Source organism: Spermophilus citellus (genome assembly GCF_964194105.1).
Source record: "Spermophilus citellus genome assembly, chromosome: 9".
Taxonomy (NCBI): Eukaryota; Metazoa; Chordata; class Mammalia; order Rodentia; family Sciuridae; genus Spermophilus; species Spermophilus citellus.
In genome coordinates this window covers 116003589-116026019 of record NC_138191.1, presented here as the reverse complement: position 1 = coordinate 116026019, position 22431 = coordinate 116003589, and the positions used below count along the sequence as shown (strand labels likewise).

General features: G+C 40.9%; 1 protein-coding gene across 19 annotated transcripts in view; it reads left to right on the top strand.

Moving 5' to 3' along the window:
- The first annotated feature begins 384 nt into the window (after positions 1-384).
- The window catches only part of ZBTB8A (zinc finger and BTB domain containing 8A), a 66062-nt gene continuing 44015 nt past the window's right edge, over positions 385-22431 (top strand). For 4 of the 19 annotated variants that reach the window (XM_081305115.1, XM_081305114.1, XM_081305113.1 and 1 more), the window contains exons 1-3: positions 572-763; positions 5689-5805; positions 11344-11447. The gene's annotated coding sequence lies outside the window, so the exon portion shown is untranslated. Of the gene's footprint in view, positions 405-571; positions 764-3889; positions 4033-4870; positions 4919-5688; positions 5806-5886; positions 5964-10419; positions 10501-11343; positions 11448-14158; positions 14299-21685; positions 21781-22431 lie in introns of those variants that run through there. The other 15 variants (XM_081305111.1, XM_081305124.1, XM_081305123.1 and 12 more) reach the window with 15 other exon arrangements.

Genomic DNA, 22431 nt, shown 5'->3' with positions numbered 1-22431 from the left:
GTTGGTACTCTAAATATTAGAGACATGTCAAAAGAGAAGCTTGATGTACAATGAATTTTTGTATTTGGAAATACAAAATCTGTTGTTGCTACTAATTTTAAATTAATTAAGAATTATGTTCTCTTTATCTCAGCCTCTCTCTCTGGTTTTCCTGTTCAAAAGAAATGCTCATGAGCTGTAGAGGTTTAGAACAGGTTAGCCCCGACAAACATAACTGCTTCAATAAACGGGGAAAATTCTGTGGAAATTTCTTACATTTGACGTTGCTAAACTTAAGCACAATAATGTCACATGCACTTATTCAGTAATTGTAGGCACGCCTAAGTCCCTCCCTCTTTCCTAAACCAATTTCCCCACATCCTAGAAATCCAGCCCTTCTGCCCTCCGGAGGCGCCTTTCCCAACGTAAAGTACAATTTTAAAATTAAGCTCTTGTCTAAAATAATGATCCGCAGCCAATTGCCTGGGAATCTGGGCACCCCAGAGCCTCTGGAGGGTGCAGCGGGGTGTGGGCAAGGGCAGGGGGAGTGGGCGAAGCTGCTGGTTGGTGCCTGAAATCTGTGCGTTGCCCCTTTAATTGTGTCCCCAGCCCTCGGGCGTTTCTGTCCAACGCCCACGTCAGCAAATACCTTTTGTTTCTCTCACGTTGGGGCTACTTGTTTTAGGGCGCAAAGGAACGGCTTCGGAAGGGGGTCTTTCCCCCGCCGAGAACCAGGAACCTTCCCCGCCCGCGCGCGCGACCGGCCGGTGCGCCGCGGTCCGCGGTAAGTGGCTGCGCGCGGCGCGGGCGGAGGGCGGGCGGGGCGTCGGGGCTGCCGGACCGGCCCGCGAGCCTGGCTGCGGGCGGCGGCGCGGGCGGCGGCAGCGCGGGCTGGGACGGCCCGGCCGCCGGCGGGCGGCGCAGGGACGCGGCCCCGGGCGCGTAGCCCGCAGGCGTCGCCGGCCCGAGAGCGGCGGGAGGCGCAGAGGCGAGCGGGCGCCATTTGCAGCCCAGGGCGCAGCGCGGCGGTGGCGCGCCGGCTCCGAGGGCTGGGGACCGTCACAAAGGAGGCGCGGGCGGCGGCGGCGGCGGCCCCGGCCTGAGGCCGGCCGGCCCGCGAGGGGCGGCGGGCGGCGGCGGCGGCGGCGGCGGGCACCGGCTCCGAGTCGCCCCTGCCCGCGCCCACCCGCGCCTCCCGCCCGCCGGCCGGCCCCCGCCCGCGCCCCCGGGAGGGGCTGCGGGACAATGGCCGCACCGTCGCCGCCCGCGCCCGCCCCGCCGACCGGCTCGGCCTGGCCCGGCCCCGGGGGAAAGGCGGGAAGGCGCGCGGAGCCTCCTGGCGGCGGCGGCGGCGGGAAGCCGGCGGGGGACGGTGCCGGGCGTGTCTGGAACCGTCGGGCGCCGCGCACTCGGAGGGTCGGCGGCGGCCGGGCTCCGGCTGCCGGCGCAGCGACGGGCGGCCGCCGGGCGGGGCGCTGCCCCGGGAGAGAGCTGCCAGGGCGGCAGCCCGAGTTTCTCCGTGCGTCCTCCATTCTGTGGTTTTATATCATCATACGACAGTTCTGGGCTTAGAACCGAAGGGAGAACACAACACCTCCCAAGTACAGAGCCCCGAGTATTTGTGTCGTGACTGAACCGAACCCACGCGTCTCCCACCTGGGGAGACCGCCTCTTTTGTAAATTAGCGGTTTGGCCCCCTTCCCGTTCAGATGTGCTTATTTATCTTTGTACCAGTGGCCATATTCCACACCTTTCCAAGACGTGTTTGGAATTGGATTCACACCTAGTGGGCTCCAAACCACACGCGCCAATATCACCTCTATTCCTAATAAACCTTTATATTTGCAGAACTTTATGTAGTAAACGAAGTGCTTTCACATATACGGAATCTACATTTAATTTCACATAAAACAACGACCCAATCAGGCTATTGGTTATTCTATTTGGGGAAGAAATATATGCTAAGGGTGGAGATTCACCCCTAGGCCAGGAGCTGAGCCTCCCCAGGCCTCCTGTTAGTGCTGTGCATTTCGAGGAGCATTCTCCCCAGGCTCTAAAAACCTCAACTAATTTTTATCATTCAAATCTTATTTTAAGATAAAACTTTCCCCCCAATTCTGGGCATTGAACCCGTGGGCCTCCAACATGCTAAGCAAACACTCTTACCACTGTCCCTTTTTAAATTTTTCACTATTTTTTATTTTTCATTAAAAAAAATTTTTTTGCAGTTGTATATGAACAGCATACCTTTATTTTATTTCTTTTTATGTGGTGCTAAGGATCGAACCCAGTGCCTCACACATGCTAGGCAAGTACTCTGCCACTTAGCTACAGCCCCAGCCCTGCAATTTTTATTTTGAGGCAGGTCTTGCCAGTTTGTTAGACCGGTCTTAAAGTTGCAATCCTCCAGACTCAGCCTCCCAAGTGGGTTACAGGTTTGTGCCACCCCAGATAGAACAGTTTCTAGCAGGTTTAATGCTTTCAGTGACATAATTGTACGTTAATGTTTAAAGGGTTGGATATAAATTTTTTGAACTCTGGAAGGAAGTTTTTGTTACTTCTCTGGTCAAAACTGAGTATTTGCTCCCCATCTTATGCATACTAAGCCAAAGACCCATTAATAGTTTCTAAGGCCCTACAGGAACTGGTTGTACCATGTCCTACCCTCTGATAATCTGCCCTCACCTTCTGGCTCCATCTCCCATTGCTCTCCCCATCCCTCCTTTGATGTTCAACACCTACTGCCTGTTCACCTCAGGGCCTTTGCATTTGCTATTCCATTTGCTTGAAATACTTTTCACTCAGACACCCACATGAGACTCTGTTACCTGCTTTGGACAAATATCTCAATGAGGCTTTCCCAGTTATGGTTTTGATTCCTTTAAATGTTTTTATACTTAATTCTAGATCTTTCCTGTCTTAGTCCATTTGTGCAGCTACAATAAAATGCCTGAGTCTAGGTAATTTATAAGGAAGAGAAATTTATTACTTAACAGCTGTGGATGCCCAGAAGTTCAAGATCAAGGCCCTTGGCAGTGCTATCTGTGTCAGGTGAAGACTGCTCTCTGCTTCCAAAAATGGTACCTTGTTGTTCCATTCTCCGAGAGAGGATGAATACCGTGTCCTTACATAGCAGAAGGGAGGGAAGGGATGAAAAGGGACAAATTAACTCCTGAGTCCTTGAGTCCTTTCATTAGGGTATTCTGCCTCTCCATGAGGGCACCCCGCAGGACTTAACAACCTTCTAAAGGCTCCTCAATACCTTTGTACTGAGGAGTAAATTGTAATGTGAATTTTGTAAACTATAGCTATTAAGTGTTTTAGTACTTAATTCTAAATTTTCCCAGTTACAAAAGATGTTCATCCACCAGAGAATACAATGACCGCTCCAATTAGCTAAAGTTTTGATCCAGGAATTTTTGCTAAGGAGGCTAATGAGATTCATTTCAGTGACTCTGATGGGACACAGTAAGTTCTAAATTAATGCTGTCTATCTAAAAACAGGTGGTCTTCTAGACTTAATTCTTCAGTTTACTCAGAGAAGAACATGTCTTTGCTTTCCATTCCAAAGACCTTCAAACTTAATGGTTCCTAAAATATGTAATTGTTTTTTGCAACCACCTTTTTAAAGGTTATTGAACTTAATGGGAATCTTAAATTATGTAATATTCTTAAATCTATAATGGATATTTAACTCTTAGAGATCTTTAAAGTGTTTCCATTGGACTTTCGGATGTCTTACATGAATTAGTCTAACTTGCTGTTTCAACTTATAAAATCAACTGAAACAAAATCTGAAATGTATTACCCATTTCTGTGACTGTCAAGTATTCTGAAAATAAGCCTCTCTTTCTTTTTTTAATAACATGATTCCTTTATTTATTTATTTATTTTAATATTTATTTTTCAGTTTTTGGTGGACCCAACATCTTTTTTTTTTTTTTTTTGAGAGACAGAGAGAATTTTTAGTATTTATTTTTTAGTTTTCGGCAGACACAACATCTTTGTTTGTATGTGGTTCTGAGGATCGAACCCGGGCTGCACACATGCCAGGTGAGCGCGCTACCGCTTGAGCCACATCCCCAGCCCCAGGACCCAACATCTTTATCTTATTTTTTATGTGGTGCTGAGGATTGAACCCAGTGTCCCGCGCACACCAGGCGAGCGTGTTACCGCTTGAGCCACATCCCCAGCCCCCATGATTCCTTTATTTTATTTATTTTTATGTGGCGCTAAGGATTGAACCCAGGGCCTTACACATGCTAGCAAGTGGTCTACCACTGAGCCGCAACCCCAGCCTTGAAAATCAGCTTTTCTTGATGCATCTAAGTTATGTTAAAGTCCAGTAGATCTGAATGTTGTAACTGACCCCGATGTAGAGGACACTTCATTTTTTTTTTATTTCCTACTTTTTGCACCTTCCTGCCTTCACTGCCATTGTCTTAGTAAATTCCTCACCATTGCTTGTTTCAACAATTGCGTTAGGCTTTAAGTTGGTATTTCTTTATTTTTTTAATTGATTAAAAAAAAATGACAGCGGAAACACACACACACACACACACACACACACACACACACACACACACATATATATGTTGGTATTTCTTGTCCTTGCCTCTCCCCCTGGTTCCATCCTCCCATATTTCTCAGATCCTTTTGGGTGTGCAAGGTGGATTATCATTTCAGTGATACCTATGATTCATTGAGCCCTAACTACATGGCAGGCAGTGTGCGGGGTGTTTGCACGTGTTATGGTGGGCAGAGGAGATGGAGACTTAGGCTTGTTGACTTTAGGGCAGTCTCCCTGTATTCTAGTCTGCTCACTTACTCATTATGTAGTTTTGAAGATGTCATTTTAATCTTCTCTGCCTTAATTTCTTTACCTGTACAGGGGGAATCGCAGCAGTGTTTACCTCATGAGGCCATTGTGAGGATTGAAGTAAGATAATGAGTGTCAAGAGCTTAGCTATTTATTTTGAGATCTAACTCACATACTATACAACTCAGCCTTTAAAAGTGAACAGTTTAGAGTATTCTGGTACCCCAGGGTTCAATCCCCAGTACAATAAATAAATAAGTGGTGGAAACCACTTATGTACGTGTGTGTGGTACTGGGGATTGAATTTAGGGGTGCTCTACCACTGAGTTACATCCCCATCCCTTTTTATTTTTTATTTTAAGGCATTATCTCACTAAGTAGTTGAGGCTGGCATTGAACTTTCTGCCTCAGTCTCCTAATTAACTGAGATTACAGGCGTGCACCAGTGCACTAGCCAATAAATACTTGATTTTGGGGGGGGGTACTAGGAGGTTGAACCCAGGGGTACTTTACCATTGATCTACACCCCTTACTCTTTTTTATTTATTTATTTTTAAAATGTGAGACAGAGTCTTACTAATTTGCTTAAGGACTCACTAAATTGCTGAGACTGGACTCAAATTATAGCCCTCCTGCCTCAATCTCCAGAGTCACTGGGACTACAGGTGTGCATCACCACGCTGGGCAATAAATACAAATTGAATGAATGTATCTCACCTTTCAGTTTGGATATCTGTCCTCATCATAAAAATAGAATAAACAGTTTTTTCCTTTAAAAAAATACAGGAAAAGAAATTGGGTATAACTGTATGGAGTTTGGAACAGTGTAAATTAATTATTGAATCAAAAGATGAAATAGGTTTTTTGTAATTGTTTTTCTCGATCTCCAGAAAATCCCTGCTGCTTTGAGTTCTGTGGCTCTCAGCTGCATATGTGAAGTATGGAGGGTTTGGCAGAGGCTTTGTGTCACCTTCAGATCCCCCTGCTTGCTGGCACTGTTGGATAAGGTACAACATGAAATCCTTATAATTTCGGGATAGTTGGGGAAAGTTTTATTCCAGAATCTGCAGTTTTCCTTTCATCAACAGAACACACTTTGGCAAACCAATCCAGGCCTTGAACTTTCCATCCTCCTGCCTCAACTTCCTGACTAGCGGGATTACAGGTGCAGGCTACTGTGCTCAGCTGTATAAATTAGCATTCTGAAAGCTAAAAGGAATTTGTGGGGATTAAATGCTAAAATGCTTGCCTTTTCTACCAAGTAAAAGCAGTGTTTTAAAGTGGCTTGCTTATTTAATAATAATAATGCTGATGATAATAGCCAACATTTGTTTAGGGCTTATTATAAACAGGGCACTGTTGTAAGCACTATATTTAGATTATCTTCTTATTTACTCTCACAGATCTCTGAGTTGTCCCCATTTTACAGATGAAGAAACTAAGGCACAGGAAAGCTAACTTCCAGGTCACCCCTTTAGTGTTTAGAGAGCCAGAATCTGCACACAGGCAGTCTCATTCCAAGTGTACCTCAGAGTATGCTACCTGACGGGCAGCTCACAGACACTGCTCACCCCCCTGCTTAAATTTTGAGGTAGATGATATACCAATGTAATGCTAGATCTAGCTGCAGAAAACAGAAACCACTCTAGTATCTTAAGTAGAAGAGGACTTTATAAAGAGAATTAGATGCTTATAACATCATCAGAAGACCTGGTGTGGAGGGGGCTCCAGGTTAAGCCTTCAGAAATGATCCCAGAACAACACTGCCTAATGGGCCCACCAGGGAGGGAATCGGGATGCTGTCAGTGACATTGCTAACAGTTGAGGATCAGCTACTACTGCTCAGCTGCCCCTCAACACCCACCAAATAGTGATTGCCATCTTCGTCACAGTTGTCTCCTCACAACCAAGGAATTCTTGACAAGGAAATTTCCATAAATGTGCTTGCTGGCAGTGACAGCCCCAACTGTGGAAAGATGGTTCCTGCCTAGTTTTTTTGTCTTCTAAATCGCAACAGAATAACTCTTCTTGATGGGCCCTATTTCACATGGGAAAACTTAACTGCAAAGGAGTCTGGGAAATGTACTTTTTAGCTTTCCACAGGAAATTAGAAAGGATGTAGTGTGAATTCACAAAGGTACTCTGATGTCCTCCAGGGCAGAACTTGGTGATTATTCCTAAAAATGAAATTTCACCAGCATGTAAAAGCTGTCAAGGGCACAGACAATGTTCAACAACCAGTTCTGCACCCCACCATCCCGTGCTGGGGATTGAGCCCAGGGCCTAGCACGCATAATCCCAACCAGTTCTCTTAAAAAGGTACAGAATTAGTTTTTGCTGGCCACCATGCAGACCCAGTACCGAACTAGTTAATATGCTCTTAAGTGACACTGTCAAAGTTGTGGAGCTGTCAAAGTAACACCATTCTCTGAGTGCCCTCTTGCCTCATTAGGAAGATGAACTTTTGGCATGGCAAGGTGTGGCCTGTAATCCCAGCTATTAGGGAAGCTGAGGCTAGAGAATCACGAGTTCAAACCCAGCCTCAGCATCTTAACAAGGCCCTAAGCAACTCAGACCCTGTCTCTAATAAAATATTAAAAAGGGCTGGGAATGTGGCTTGGTGGTTAAGGACACCTGGGTTCAATCCCTGGAACCAAAACAAAAACCCAGAACAACAACCACCAAAAAAACACATTAATTTTGTTCCCCTCAAACGCAGAATCCTAGTTTATCCTTAAATTGAATCCTGCTGTTTTAATTGTTGGCACTTCCTAAAATCCCTTTCATAGCCAATTCTATTTCTTATTGTACCTTGATGTCACAGTAGATAATCCATGTCCGAGGTTTGTTGCTTCTCACCTCTGCCACCTTTTGCTCTCAGCCTGCTTTTTTTTTTTTAACTTTATTTATTTTATGTGTTCTGAGGATCGAACCCAGTGCCTCACACTAAGCAAGTACTCTACTTACTACTCAGCCACAACCCCAGCCCTCTCAACCCTTTTTTTTAATATTTATTTTTTAGTGATAGGTGGACACAATATCTTTATTTTATATTTATGTGGTGTTGAGGATGGAACCTAGTGCCTCAGGCATGCTAGGCCAGTGCTCTACCTCTAAGGCACAACCTCAGCCCCTTCAACCCTTTCTTGAGGGTGTTGGAGATTGAACCCAGGGCCTTGTGCTGTGAGGCAAGCACTCTACCAACTGAGCTATATCCCCAGCCCTCTGTTTTTGACTTTTTATTTAAAGTTCTTTTGGGGGCTGGAATGTAGCTCTGTGTCATAGTGCTTGCCTAGCAGGTACTGGGTTCGAGCACTGAGTTCGGCCCCAGCACTAAATTTTAAAAAAGATTCATTTTGTTTCTCATATTATTCCCAGCTGTAGAGACATCGATGGAGTTTTTGTTAGTTTGTTTTCCTCTAATAACCTTTGCCAATCCAAGAAGAAATCCCATTACGTTTTATGGAATGCTCTGATCATCTTGTCTACTTTCTCTATTGGTTGATACTTAGAAATTGTTTCCCAAACCTCTGTGTCAGCAGTGTTTTGAACAGTTTTGAGTTGCCAGAATTCAGACTCCCTCAGGAATAGGTAATTGGTGTCTTTGTTTTTATTAGAGAAAGTAGATGAAAAAATATTTGAATAGTTCTACTTTTCTCTGGTGGTATTTTCAGGATCTCAATTAAAAGTCATTTCATGCATTCCCATGTTGGCCTGAGTGCCCATCAAAGTTGAATGGATAAAGAACGTGTGATATTGGGGCTGGGGATGTGGCTCAAGCGGTAGCGCGCCCATCTGGCATGCATGCGGCCTGGGTTCGATCCTCAGCACCACATACAAAGATGTTGTGTCTGCCGAAAACTGGGAAATAAAATGTTAAAAATTCTCTCTCTCTCTCTCTCTCTCTCTCTCTCTCTCTCTCTCTCTCTCCTCAAAAAAAAAAAAAACAACTTTGTATTTAAAAAAAAAAGAATGTGTGATATTGAGTACACAATGAAATATTATTTAGCCTTTGAAAAGAGGGAAATGGCTGGGCATGGTGGTGCACACCTGTAATCTCAGTGGCTCAAGAGGCTGAGGCAGGAGGATTGAAGTTCAAAGCCAGCCTCAGCAATTTAGTGAGGTCCTAAGCAACTTAGTGAGACCCTGTCTCTAAATAAAATACAAAAAAGGGCTGGGGATGTGGTTCAGTTGCCCCTGAGTTCAATCCTTGGTACTAAAAAAAAGAAGGGGGGCAGATTCTGTGGGGCATGGTGATGCACCTCTGGAATCCAGCAATCAGGGAGACTGAGACAAGAAGATTGCAAGTTCAGAACTAGCCTCATCCTTCCTGCCTCATCCTTCCCAGTCACTGGGATTATAGGCATGCACCACAACTCCTTCCTAGCTGAAACTCCTTTTTATTTTATTTCATTTTATTTTATTTTTTAGTTATTGATGGACCTTTATTTATTTATTTGTTTGTTTGTATGTGGTGCTGAGAATTGAACCCAGTGCCTCACACATGCTAGGCAAGCACTCTTCCACTGAGCCACAACCCTGGCCCTGAAACTGCTTTTTGAAATAATAATACTTGTTACAACTGTGATTGCAAAAACATAACATCAGTTTATACCCCATAAATAATAATTATAACTAATTATAAATTATAAAGTAATAAATTATTTGTAAAATTATTTTTAAATTATCATTATAAATTGTTTATTTCAACCAGATACAGTGGCACATGCTTGTAATTCCAGGGGCTTAGCAAACTGACACAGGAAAATTGCAAATTCAAAGCCAGCCTCAGCAATTTAGCAAGGCCCTAAGCAACTTAGTGAAGCCCTTTGCAACTTAGTGAGACCCTGTCCCAAAATAAAAAACAGGGCTGAGGGATGTGGCACAGAGATTAAGCACCCCTGGATTCAATCTCTGGTACCAAAAATAAAATAAAATAAAAATAAATTGTTTATTTAAAAATTTCAAAAAATTTTAAATTTTCAACTGGCTTTTTAAATACTTGACTGTATTTTTATAAGCACATAATATTTTTGTAATTTGAAAAAATTATTATAAAAAGTTATACCTGGGGGCTGGGGGTTGTGGCTCAGCAGTAGAGCACTTTCCTAGCATGTGTGAGGTGCTGAGTTTGATCCTCAGCACATTAAAAAAATAAATAAAATAAAGGTATTTTGTTCAACTACAACTAATTAAAAGTATTAAAAAAAAAGTGATACCTGTAATCCCAGTGACTCAGGAAGCGAAGGCAGGAGGACCGTTAAGTTTGAGGCCAACCCAGAAACTTGGTGAGATCCTGTCTCAAAATTTAAAAAGGGAGAGGATGTTTTTCACTGGTATAACACCATGGGTTCATTCCCTACCACCAAAAAACAACAACAAAAAAGGTGATTCCATGAATTCAGTCAACATTATTTTGGTGAGAATTCTTAGCTTAATAATTGGTTTACATCAAATTCATTTTTCCAGTGCTTATGGAAATAAAGAACTCTACATTAACAAAACCATAATGATCCATGCAAAAAGTAGAATGTTTTTTCTTTGTTATGGAAAGGTTTGGATAGAACCCAGGGGAGCTCTACCACTCAGCTATACCCTATCCTTTTTTATTTTATTTTGAGACAGAACCTTGCTTATTTGCCCAGGCTGGCCTCAAATTTACAGCCCTCCTGCCTCAGCCTCTGGAGTCACTGGGATAACAGGTGTGTACAACTCCTTCCTGGGTGAAACTGCTTTCTAAAACAACATTACTTATCATATCTGTAGTTGCAAAACGTGGTACACTCAGGTACAGTCTGGCAAATTAAAAGAGTTATATGAAAGATCTGAGTGACTAGTAGACATTCTGAACCATATACAATAGAACTTTTTTTTCCTACTTCCCTCAGAATTATACTGCTTTTAAGATATGTTGAATTTTTCAAGTTGAATCCTTAAAGCTATTGTATTCTGTTCTCTTGTAAATCATGCAGATGCCACTTGAAGGAAAAGGGCAAGAGGACTTATGTTTTGTTTTGGTGGTGTCTGCTGTCCTGCCTTTGAAAAGTCTGTCATCTTAAAAAGTTTATTTTATTGTAAAAGTTAAAAAGTGTGTTTGCTTTAGGGGCTGGGTTTGTAGCCCAGTGGTTGAGTGCTTGACTTGCATGCAGGAGGCACTAGGTTCGATCCTCAGCACCACATAAAATAAATAAGTAAGTAAATAAATAAATAAAACAAAGTTTTGTGTCCATCGACAACTAAAAAAAAAGAAAAAAAGTGTTTGCTTTCAATTTGTCATAATTTATTCAATATTGTATATATCTCTTTTGTACACTTCAATATTGAGGTTAAATATACACATACATATATATGTTTAATCTCAATGAACAAATTGATGACCAAATGATTTTCCAATAATTATCTATGCCAGATTATCTATTTTTACATGCTGAAAAATGATATCTCATAGATGCTCCCATATAATTTATTTAAATAAATATGTATTTTAATAGGTGTTTCTCTTATTATAAAAGTACATTATAACTAGCTCTTTTCTCTCTCTACAGGACAGTTCTCCACATACAGACTTTGTTTCACTTGGAATCTTTACTTTTTTTACTTCATTCGACTGATTTAACAGGGTTCAACAACAGCATTCATAAATTTCCAGGTATGTGGGAAAATATATATAGAAAGATATATATAAATAAATTTTTGGTGCTGGGAATTGAACCCAAGGTCTTGAGTATGCTAAGGACATGCTGCAGCATTTTCAACCCACAAATGAAAATTTATAATTCTTGTTATTATACCTCACTTAAATATTACACCTCACACACATACACAACTTTTTTGTAACTATAGATATAAATGAATTTATTGCTTGGAAATACACTGGATCAGACATTCAGCATTCTAGCAGGGGGATGGTGCATGCTTGTAGTCTCAGCTACTCAGGCAGTGGAGGCAGGAAGTTTGAGACAGACTAGGCAAGACTTTGTCTCAAAAAAAGAAGAAAAAACTTAGAATATTTATCATTCAGATTTATTTAACAATAAAATCTAAGCTGATTTTATTGTTAAAAAATGTTTTAAGGATAATGTATCTTGACTAATGTCTTATATCTCTTTTTAAAAAAAAAAATATATATATATATATATATATATATATATATATTAAGTGTAGATGGACACAAAACAATGCCTTTATTTTATGTGGTTCTAAGGATTGAACACGGGTCCTGCCCATGCTAGGCGAGTCTCTGCCGCTGAGCCACAAACCCAGCCCCTTCTTATATCTCTTCTTATGGGTCTGGGGATGCACCCAAGGCCTAATACCTGCTAGCCTTCACTACCAGCTCCCCTGTTCTCTGGACTTTTTTTTTCTTGAGACAGGGTCTTGCTAAGTTTTCCAGGTTGGACTTGAATTCGAAGTCCTCCTGCTTCAGCTTCCTGAACCCAGTTTGATAAACCTCCTTTCTTTTTTTAGTGAGTGGGGGCAGGTACTGGGAATTGAACTCAGAGTTTATGCATGCTGGACAAGCGCTCTACCACTGAGCTACATCCCCAGCCCGTCACTGATCTCTTAAAAGAAATGTAGCATAATGTTGGGCCTCATGGTTTATACCCATAATTCCAGAGGCTTGGAGGCTAGGGCAAGAGGATTGTGAATTCAAAGCCAGCCTCAGCAACGTATCAAGGCCCTAAGCAATTTTCGCAAGACCCTATCTGAAAATAAAAAATAAAAAGGGCTGGGGGTGTGGCTCAATGGTTAAGTGCACCTGTGTTCAATCCCTAGTACCTGTCCCCCCCCTCCCAAAAAAAAAGTAGCATATTTTTCTGAATGTGGGCTAGATTTTTAATTCATGGTCTCTCTCTTGTGTATGAACTTCTTTCATTCTGTCTTAATCCAAGACTCACATTGCAAAGAACTGAATATGATCTACACCAATCCTTTCAATATGCCAGGAAGGAAATGAAGCCTTAAAAGGCAGTTACTTGCCTTACAGACATATAGCTAAGTTAGTGTAAAAAATAGCGAAATAGCAACAGAATTCTGATCTCCCAAAGTTATGTCATGCAACTTTGGAGTCATTGTCTGGGTTAATGTCCCGTTCTGTAAAATAGGGGGGTAATAATACCATCTACCTGACTCATTGCTATATGTGAGGATTAAATGAGACCATGAACACTGCTACTGTTTTTATTGTCCCTCAATCCTTTAACCCTTACACTGTGTCTTTCTTAAAACTCCCACCCCTCACTAACATGTCACAAAGCTCTCCTAATTCTATAATTCTCTGTGATGCTGGCTTCTCCTGCCCATCCGACTCCATGGCCGTGGGCGATCCTCCAGTTTCTCATCTTAGTGCTTGTTTCCACTCAGCCCCCTCATCCCCGCTAACAGCCCAATCGCTATCTGTAGATGTCTCTTGCACCTGTCTTCAAGTCTGACTGTCCCTCTGAATTTCAGATCAGCATTTCCAGTGGCTTTCTAGCCACCTCAAACTGATTTTCCTCTCACCTCAAATGCACTTAAAACCGGCATTGCTTTTCCTCTAAGCCATTTCTTCTTCTGGACTTTCCGATTTTTAGTGCTACCACTGAACACCTAGGCTTTAAATGATACTGTTGTCTTTTTTTTTAATTGTCCAAGATTTCAGACAATGACTTGTTTTATTTGTTTTTTATGTGGTGCTAAGGGTGGAACCCAGTGCCTCACCTGTGCTAGGCAAGCACTCTACTACTGAGCTACAGCCACAGCCCCTGTTGTCTTTTTTTTTTTTTTTTTTGGCACTGAGGATTGATCTCAGGGGCACTCAACCACTGAGCCACATCCCCAACTCTGTTTTGTATTTTATTTAGAGACAGGGCCTTCCTGAGTTGCTTAGCACCTCGATATTGCTGAGGCTGGCTTTGAACTCGAAATTCCCTGCCTCAGCCTCCCCAGGCTGCTGGGATTACAGGTGTTCACCACCATGCCTGGCCCCTATTGTCTTTTTATATCTGTTTAGCCTTCCACAGCCAACCAGCCATCAAAGCCCATGGATTTATTTACCATTGACTGTTTGTGACTCTTCTTCCTTTCCATGCCTACCATCAGGCCATTAACCAGACTGATAATCACACTAGAAAATAAAAGAGCTATTTAGCTGGAAATAGTTCTCCCGCATTGCTTGTGACCCCACCCCATTACTCTCTCTCTCTCTCAATAGGAATACAGCTTCTTTACTTTTCACAACTGAAGGTCAGCTTGTTTTCATGTAGTGCATGAATCTTGATTTAAGTAAAGAAACAGACTTGTATCACTCTGGGAGCTCACAGGATATTTTAATAATTTTTTTTCTTTTTTCTTTTGGGTACTGTGGATTGAACCCAGCAGCACTTTAACATTGAGCTACATCCCCAGACCTTTATTTATTTACTTCATTTTATTTTAAGATGGGGCCTCGATAAGTTGCTGAGGCAGGGCTGGAATTTTCCATCCTCCTGCCTCATCCTCCGAATTTGCTGGGATTACAGGTATGCACCGTTATGGCTGGTAACATATTTTAATCTTGCATTGTAGGCTGAATCTGGTTAAGTATGAGACTGATAGTTAATACTTCACTGATTTATTTGACAAACATAAAATAGTTTATTTCTGAATATATTCATATGATTCAGAACTCAAAAAATATTTAAAAAATAATGCATAAAGTCTCTATCCTATTCTTATCTCCTGTTTCCCAGACCCCAACAGTCAGCTACTATTTTGGGTTTTTTGGACAATTAAAAAAAATTTTTTTTTTAATATTTTTTTGTAGTTGTAGATGGACAGAAGGCCTTTATTTTATTTGTTCTTTATTTTTATGTGGTGCTGAGGATCAAACTGAATGCCTCACACATGCTAGATAAGCACTCTGCCACTGAGCTATAGCCCTAGCTCCCAATTTTTTTTAACCTTATTTTACACATACATAGACACATGTATTGTTTTATACTTTGCCTTTTTAAAGATTATGTATCATAGCCATCTTTCTATATCAGTAGTGTTTTTTATCCTTACTTAGAGTTGTTAATATTTCATCATATGGATGTAGCATAATTGTTTTAATTATCCTCTTTTGATGGACACTTTTTTTTTTTTCACAGTACAAGAAATTGAAAGCACCAGGGGTGCTTTATCGCTGAGCTACATCCCTAGCCCTTTCTTTTTGTTGTTGTTGTTGTTTTTGAGACAGGTTGCTGAAGCTGGCCTCAAATCTGTGATCTTTCTTAGCCACTAGCCACTAGGATTACAGGCATGTGCCACCATGCCCAGCTTGATGGATGTTTTGGTATTACAAACAGTGCTGCAGTGAATAACCATATTCATATGTCATTTTGATCATGTGGTAGCATACTTGTAGAGACAAATTCCCAGAAGTGAAATTGCTGGGTCAGAGATTATGTGCATTTGTAATTTTGAGAGTTATTGCCAAATTGCTCTCCTTGGGCTTGTACCACTTTGTATTTCCACATCAGTGACTGAGAGCGCCAGAGATAGAGAGCAGTGACTGAGGGGCTGGGGATGTGGCTCAATCGGTAGCGTGCTCACCTGGCATGCGTGCGGCCCGGATTCAATCCTCAGCACCACATACAAAAACAAAGATGTTGTGTCCACCGAAAACTAATAAAATAAAATAAAATTCTCTCTCTCTCTCTCTTTAAAAAAAAAAAAAGAGAGCAATGACTGAGTGTTTTCCTAAAGCTTTGTCAATATTATCAAATTTTGGGTTTTGTTTGTTTGCACTTCTGGGGATCAAACCCAGAGCTGCATGCATGCTAGGCAAGTAGTGCTCTCTTCCCAGCCAAATTTTCAGATGTTTAATGAATAGAGGGAAAATGACCCATCAGTGTAGTTTTAATTTGTGTTTATATTTTTAAGAGGGAGGTTGAGCATCCTTTAATAATATGATTAAGAGACATTTGTATTTTTTTCTGCAAACTGTACTTTGTCCTATTTTTTAAGATTATTATTATTTTTCTTATCAATTTCTTAAAAGCTTGATATATATTATATAGATTACCCTCTTGTCTTGCATTTTTGCATTTTGTCATTTATCTTTTGCCTTTGCTTATGGTAATTTCCACCCTGTAGAAGTTTCATCTTTTTGTAATCAAATATATGTGTATATATATCTTTCTTTTATATCTTCTGTATTTTGAGTCAGGTTTATGAAGGCCTTTTATACTCTAAGTTTATAAATTCTTCCATATTTTCTTTGAGAACTTTTGTGGGTTTTTTTTTCATACTTAAGTCTTTGAGCCATATGGAATTTATCTTGTTATGAGGTTGGCCATGCAAATAAAGCATACTTTTTTTCCCCAGAAGGCTAAAAATTGTTCTAACATGCCTTAGTCTATTTTCTGTTGCTGTAACAGAATACCTGAGACTAGATGATTTACGAACAATAGAAGTTAATTTTGACTCACAGTTCTGGAGTCTGGGAAGTCAAAGGGCATGTGGTGAGGGTCCTATTCTGTGTCATAACATAACAGAAAGGTAGAAGGTCACGTAGAGAGAGAGAAAGCAAGGGAGAACTGAGGAAGCCAAACTCATTTTCAAAAATGAGAGCAAAACTCACTCACTTCTGAGAGAATTAACCAGTCTGGGCATTAATCCTTTCATGAAGGTGAATAACCTCAAGCCCCAAATACTTCTTTTTTTTTTAATTATTATTATATAAATTTATTCATGGTATGTATATGTGTGTGGTATAGATACATATATTTATATTATAATTATATACATATATTTGTGGGGGTGCTAGGGATTGAGTACTTTTCATGTGTGCTAAGCATGTGTTCTATCCCTTAATTATATCCTGTTCACCTCATTATATATATATATATATATATATATAATATATATATATATATATATATATATATATATATATATATATATACATACATACATGTGTGTGTGTGTGTGTGTGCGCGCGCACGCACACTTTTTTTTGGGGGGGGTACCAGGGATTGAACTCAGGGGTACTTGGCCAGTGAGCCACATCCCCAGCCTTATTTTGTATTTTATTTATAGACAGGGTTTCACTGAGTTGCTTAGTGTCTCACTGTTGCCGAAGCTGGCTTTGAAGTCAATCCTCCTGTCTTAGCCTTCTGAGCTGATGGGATTACAGGTGTGAGCCACCATGCCCAGCCACTTTTTTTTAATATATTGATTTCTGGGGGGATGGCATTGAACCCAGGGGCACTTAAGCCATGTCCCCAGACCTCATTTCATATTGTCGATGCTGCTATAAATGGGAGTCCTTTATCCCATTATATCTAGTACTGGTTTTGTGTATATGAAAATTATTGATTTCTAATACTATATAACTTTATTCTTGGGAATTGTCTTCTTGTTGTGATAGTTTTGCAGTTTATTCTTTGATATTGTCCAGGTGTCTGTTGTTATTATCTGTATATGATGATAATGGTACCATCTACTTTCCAGTGGTCCTTTTTCCAGTTTCTCTCTCTATCCTGATTCTGTTGGCTAATGTGCTGCATAGGTGACAGTGGGCCTCCTTGTCTTGTTGCTGACTTTACTAGGAATGCTTCTATTAGGATGCTGGACTTTGGGCTGAGATAGACATGTTTTATCACCAATGAGCTTTTATTCAGAACAGATTGTAGACAGATTCTATATCCTAGAGTAAATATCTAAAAATTAAAATGATCTGGTTGCAGTGCCACACTCCTGTAATCCTAGCTACTCAGAAACTGAGGCAGGAGGATCAGAAGTTGGAGACCAGCCCTGGGCAATGTAGCAAGACCCTATCTCAAAAACTGAAAAAGGGTAGGGTTGTAGCTCAATGAGAATATGTCCCTGGGTTCAATCCCTAGTATGGCAAAAATAAATAAATAAGTACATAAAGTAAGTGTGACTGTTTCTGCCTTTAAAATGCTTATAAGAACTGGCCGCAGTGGCATACATCTGTAATCCCAGAGGTTCAGGAGTCTGAGGCAGAAGGATTACAAGTTCAAAGACGACCTCAGCAATTTAGCAACTCAACAAGACCTTGTCTTTAAATAAAATACAAAAAAGGGCTGGGATGTGACTCAGTGGTTAAGCATCCCTGGGTTCAATCCCTGGTATCAAAAAAAAAAAAAAAAAAGAAAAAGAAGAAGAGGAACTGAGTTTGTAGCTAAGAGGTAAAGTGACTCTGGATTTAATCCCCAGTACTGCAAAAAGGAAAGAAAGAAAAAATAGTGAGGTTCTGGTGTCAAACTGCCTGGGTTCGGATCTTTTCTTCACTATCTGTTGGTTGGATGTCCTCCGACAAGTTTACCCTCTGAACTTTTGCTTCTTCATCTGTAAAATTGGGGATATTGTGGGCTGGGGTTGTAGCTCAGTGGTAGAGCGCATGCCTCGTACATGTGAGGCACTGGGTTCGATCCTCAACACCACATAAAAAATTAACAAATAAAATAAAGATATTGTGTCCATCTACAACTAAAAAAATTCTTTTTAAAAAATGGGGATATTCTTACTCTGTACTTCATAGTTGTAGGGAGAATTGTGGGGATTACTTAAAGTGCTTAAGTATATGCCCAATAGCTGGGGATGTGGCTCAGTGGTAGAGCGCTTGCCTAGCACATGTGAGGCACTGGGTTCGATCCTAAGTGCTGCATAAAAATAATAAAATAAAGGTATTGTGTCCATCTATAATTTAAAAAAAAAAATTTTTAAAAAGTATATGCCCAGGGGCTGAGGTGTGGCTCAGAGGAAGAGCGCTCGCCTAGCCTGTATGAGGCATTGGGTTCGATCCTCAGCACCACATAAATATAAAATAAAAATATTGTGTCCACCTATAACTAAAAAATAAATATTTTTTAAAAAAGTATATGCCCAATAAATATTCAGAATTTCCCTAACTTTTGAGATTATAGGTAACTTTATAATAAACATACTTTGACTGCCTTTCTGTTTTCTTAAAATAATTTCCCAGAATTAGAAGTATTGGACCAAGGATTAAATATTTTTTATAGATCTTTAAATGGGAATACCAAAACAACTTCTAGATATATAACAACTACACCCTTCCTTATTAGCTGTAGGATAATGCTGTCTCACCAAACTCAGATTATCACTTATTTATTTATTTATTTTTTTGAAATGTCACTATCACTTTTATTTTTTTTATTTTATTTTTTTTTTTAATTGGATGTTCACAACATTACAAAGCTCATGACAAATCATATAGATTATCACTTATTAAAATCTTTTGAGGGGCTGGCGTTGTGGCTCAGTGGCAGAGTGCTTGCCTGGTGCATATGAGGCCCTGGGTTTAATTCTCAGCACCACATATAAATAAATAAATAAAGGTCCATCGATAACTAAAAAGATTTTTAAAAAATAAAATAAAATATTTTTTTAAATATTTATTTATTTATTTTAGTTATCGGTGGACACAGCATCTTTGTTTGTATGTGGTGCTGAGGATTGAACCCGTGCCGCCGTATGCATGCCAGGCGAGCGAACTACCGCTTGAGCCACATCCCCAGTCCCAAAATAAAATATTTTGAGCTGCTGGGCGTGGTGGTACACATCTGTAATCCCAGCATTTAGGAGATTGAGGTTGGAGATTACAAGTTTGAGTCTAGCCTGGGCAATTTAGCTGAGAAGCTCAGCAATTTAGCCCTTGTCTCAAAATATAAAAGGGTTGGTTGGATATAGCTCTGTGGTGAAGTGCCTCTGGGTTTAATTCCCAATACCAAAACAAACAAACAAACAAAAAAATATGAAGAAGTCATTTCAGGGATCAGAAAAGGCAGCAATAATATGTTTAGCAATACTAAGTTAGGAACACATTGAGTTTGAAATATCTTCTGCATCTTTTGGTGATCCATAATAATGGCAGCAGCTCACAGGCAACTACATTAAACCAGGTGCCTGTTCCCTATTTGCAGTTGCAGTTTCTCCTTGAGTCTTTCTAGTCCCCTCAGGTGCAGTAGTTTTAGCTCTCTTACTTGCCAGTGAGGAGATGGTAGTATACACTGCAGCAGAGCAGGGTTTAAATCCACTAATTTGATCTCATATCCCCTGTTGTTTGTCCATTGTTATTTTTTTTTTTTTAAAGAGAGTGAGACAGGGAGAGAGAGAGAGAGAGAGAGAGAGAGAGAATTTTAATATTTATTTATTTTTTAGTTTTCGGCGGACACAACATCTTTGTATGTGGTGCTGAGGATCGAACCCGGGCCGCACGCATGCGAGGCGAGCACGCTACCGCTTGAGCCACATCCCCAGCCCCATTGTTATTTCTATTACTTCCAAGCCCTGCTCATTCTGCCTCCTTGACTCCTTTCTACCCTCCCTTTCTCACCTGCATTACAGCTGCCTTCTTCCGGGTCTTACTGCTGTGTTCTGACTCCTCTGCTGTCTGATCAAATACCAAGTTGCCTCTCTCCTCTATACAAAAACCATTTAATGGCCCCCAGCATGAATAGGGTTAAGTCCAAACTCTGTAACAAGGCAAACACACTGTATCACCTCCACTTTCTCCATCTCTTGCACTGGGTGCCCTGGCCACACTGAGCAGCATACTTTGTTTTCTGAACACGCCCATCTGTTTGATGGCTGCTCACCTTTGCTAAATGATCTCCTCTGCCTAGAATGTCCTTCCTTTCTCTTGGTGAAAACCTGCTTGCCTTTCCAGCTTCAACTCCAGGCTCACCTCACCTAGAAGCTTTCTGTATTAGTTTCCTAGTGCTGCTGTAACAAATTATCACAAACTAGATGGATTAAAACAATATCAGTTTATTTTTTCTTCAGTTCTGGAGGCTAGAAGTGTGAAATCAAGGGGTCAGCAGGGGCCGTGCTCCTTCTGAGGGCTCTGGGGAGACTCTCGGCCTCTGCCTGCTTCTGTGGCTGTCAGCTGTTCTTGACGCTCCTTGCCTTTCTACTGTGTCACTCCAATCTCTGCTTCTGTCTTATTCGGCCATCTCCCTCCGTTGTCTTTATGTCTTCATGTCTCCAAGACCTAGTTGGTGGCTTTAGTGGCCCACCTTAATTGAGTTCCATATGAACTTGATTTCATATATATATATGTTGTTGTTGTTACCCGGGATTGAACTCAGGGGCACTAGACCACTGAGCCACATCCCCAGCCTTATTTTGTATTTTATTTAGAGACAGGGTCTTGCTGAGTTGCGTAGGTCCTCGCTAAATTGCCGAGGCTAGCTTTAACTTGCAATCCTCCTGCCTCAGCCTCCCAAGCTGCTGGGATTACAGGTGTGCACCCCTGCACCCAGCTGAACTTGATTGTATTTGCAGAGACTTTACTTACAAATAAGTTCATATTCTTAGGTGTCAGGGGTTAGGACTTTTGCATATCATTTCTGGGGTTACAATTCAACCCACACCTTTTCTGCCCTTTCCCTTCTTTGTGCCCCCTAAACACTTCAGCTGTGCCATTCATAATGTTGCACCAACTTGTTTTAACTTTGTTTTCCTTTTTTAGAATGGGAACTTGTCTCAGTCATGTCAGGATGCCCAGAGCCTCTTAAATTGCGCGTATGTTACTAATTGAATGAATGCAAGTGGAGTGCTCCAGGAGGCACCTGGGTGTATGTTAATGGCTATGGTGGACGTGAATAATATGGGATTTTTAGTATACAGATAGTGTTTGGAATTGCATGTAATTTAGTACAAGGTTTTAGTGTTCCAGGATTCTGGTATACTTGAATCCCAGGCTGTTTTTAAAGTACTGAAATGTTTTTAGGTATAAATAGTTATTTGGTGTTTCATGATGTAAATAATTTGTGTTTTGAGACATGCCTAGAGAGTTATGTACTGCATTTAGGTTTCATATCCAACAAGATACAGTTTAAAAATTTTTTAAGTTGTCCGTGAACCTTTATTTTATTTATTTATATGCAGTACTGAGAGTCAAACCCAGTTCCTCACACATGCTAGGCAGGTGCTCTACCACTGACCTACAACTCCAGCCCCAACAGGATACACTTTTAAAGCAGGTAGACTAACTATATTATTTGTGTGTGAGTGTGTGTGTGTGTTTATTGGTGCATTATAATTATATATAATAGTGAGATTCATTGTTAGAAATTTGCATATGCACACAGTATAACCATATAATTTGTTTATTTCATTCTCCACTGACTACCTCATTCTTTAACATCCTTACAGGACTGGGTTGTAACTCAGTGGTAGAGCACTTGCCCAGCATGCAAAAGAAAAAATTCTTATAAGATATCTGTTAATTTTGTTTTGTTTTGTTTTATTTTATTAGTTTAGAGATTGAACCCAGAGCCTCTTATGTGATAGACAAGCACGCTAACCACTGAGATACATCCCCCATCCTTTTTATTTTTTATTTTGCGACAGGTCTCACTAAGTTTCACATGCTGGCTTTGAACTTGCAATCCACTTGCCTCAGCTTTCTGAGTAGGCATACACCACCGTGCTCAGCTGATACCAGTTCCATGTTCTGACATTGTACAAAATTCTTTATCTCAGTTTTGCATTTGCTAATTTGAAGCCATGGGCACAGTGAGCAGACTGCACACTTGCACTGTCCTGAAGACACTGCAGGGTTTGAATGGCATTGAGTGACAGCACAGATTCCTATGACTTCTGTAGTTCAGAGCCACAAGGGCCTTAGTTAC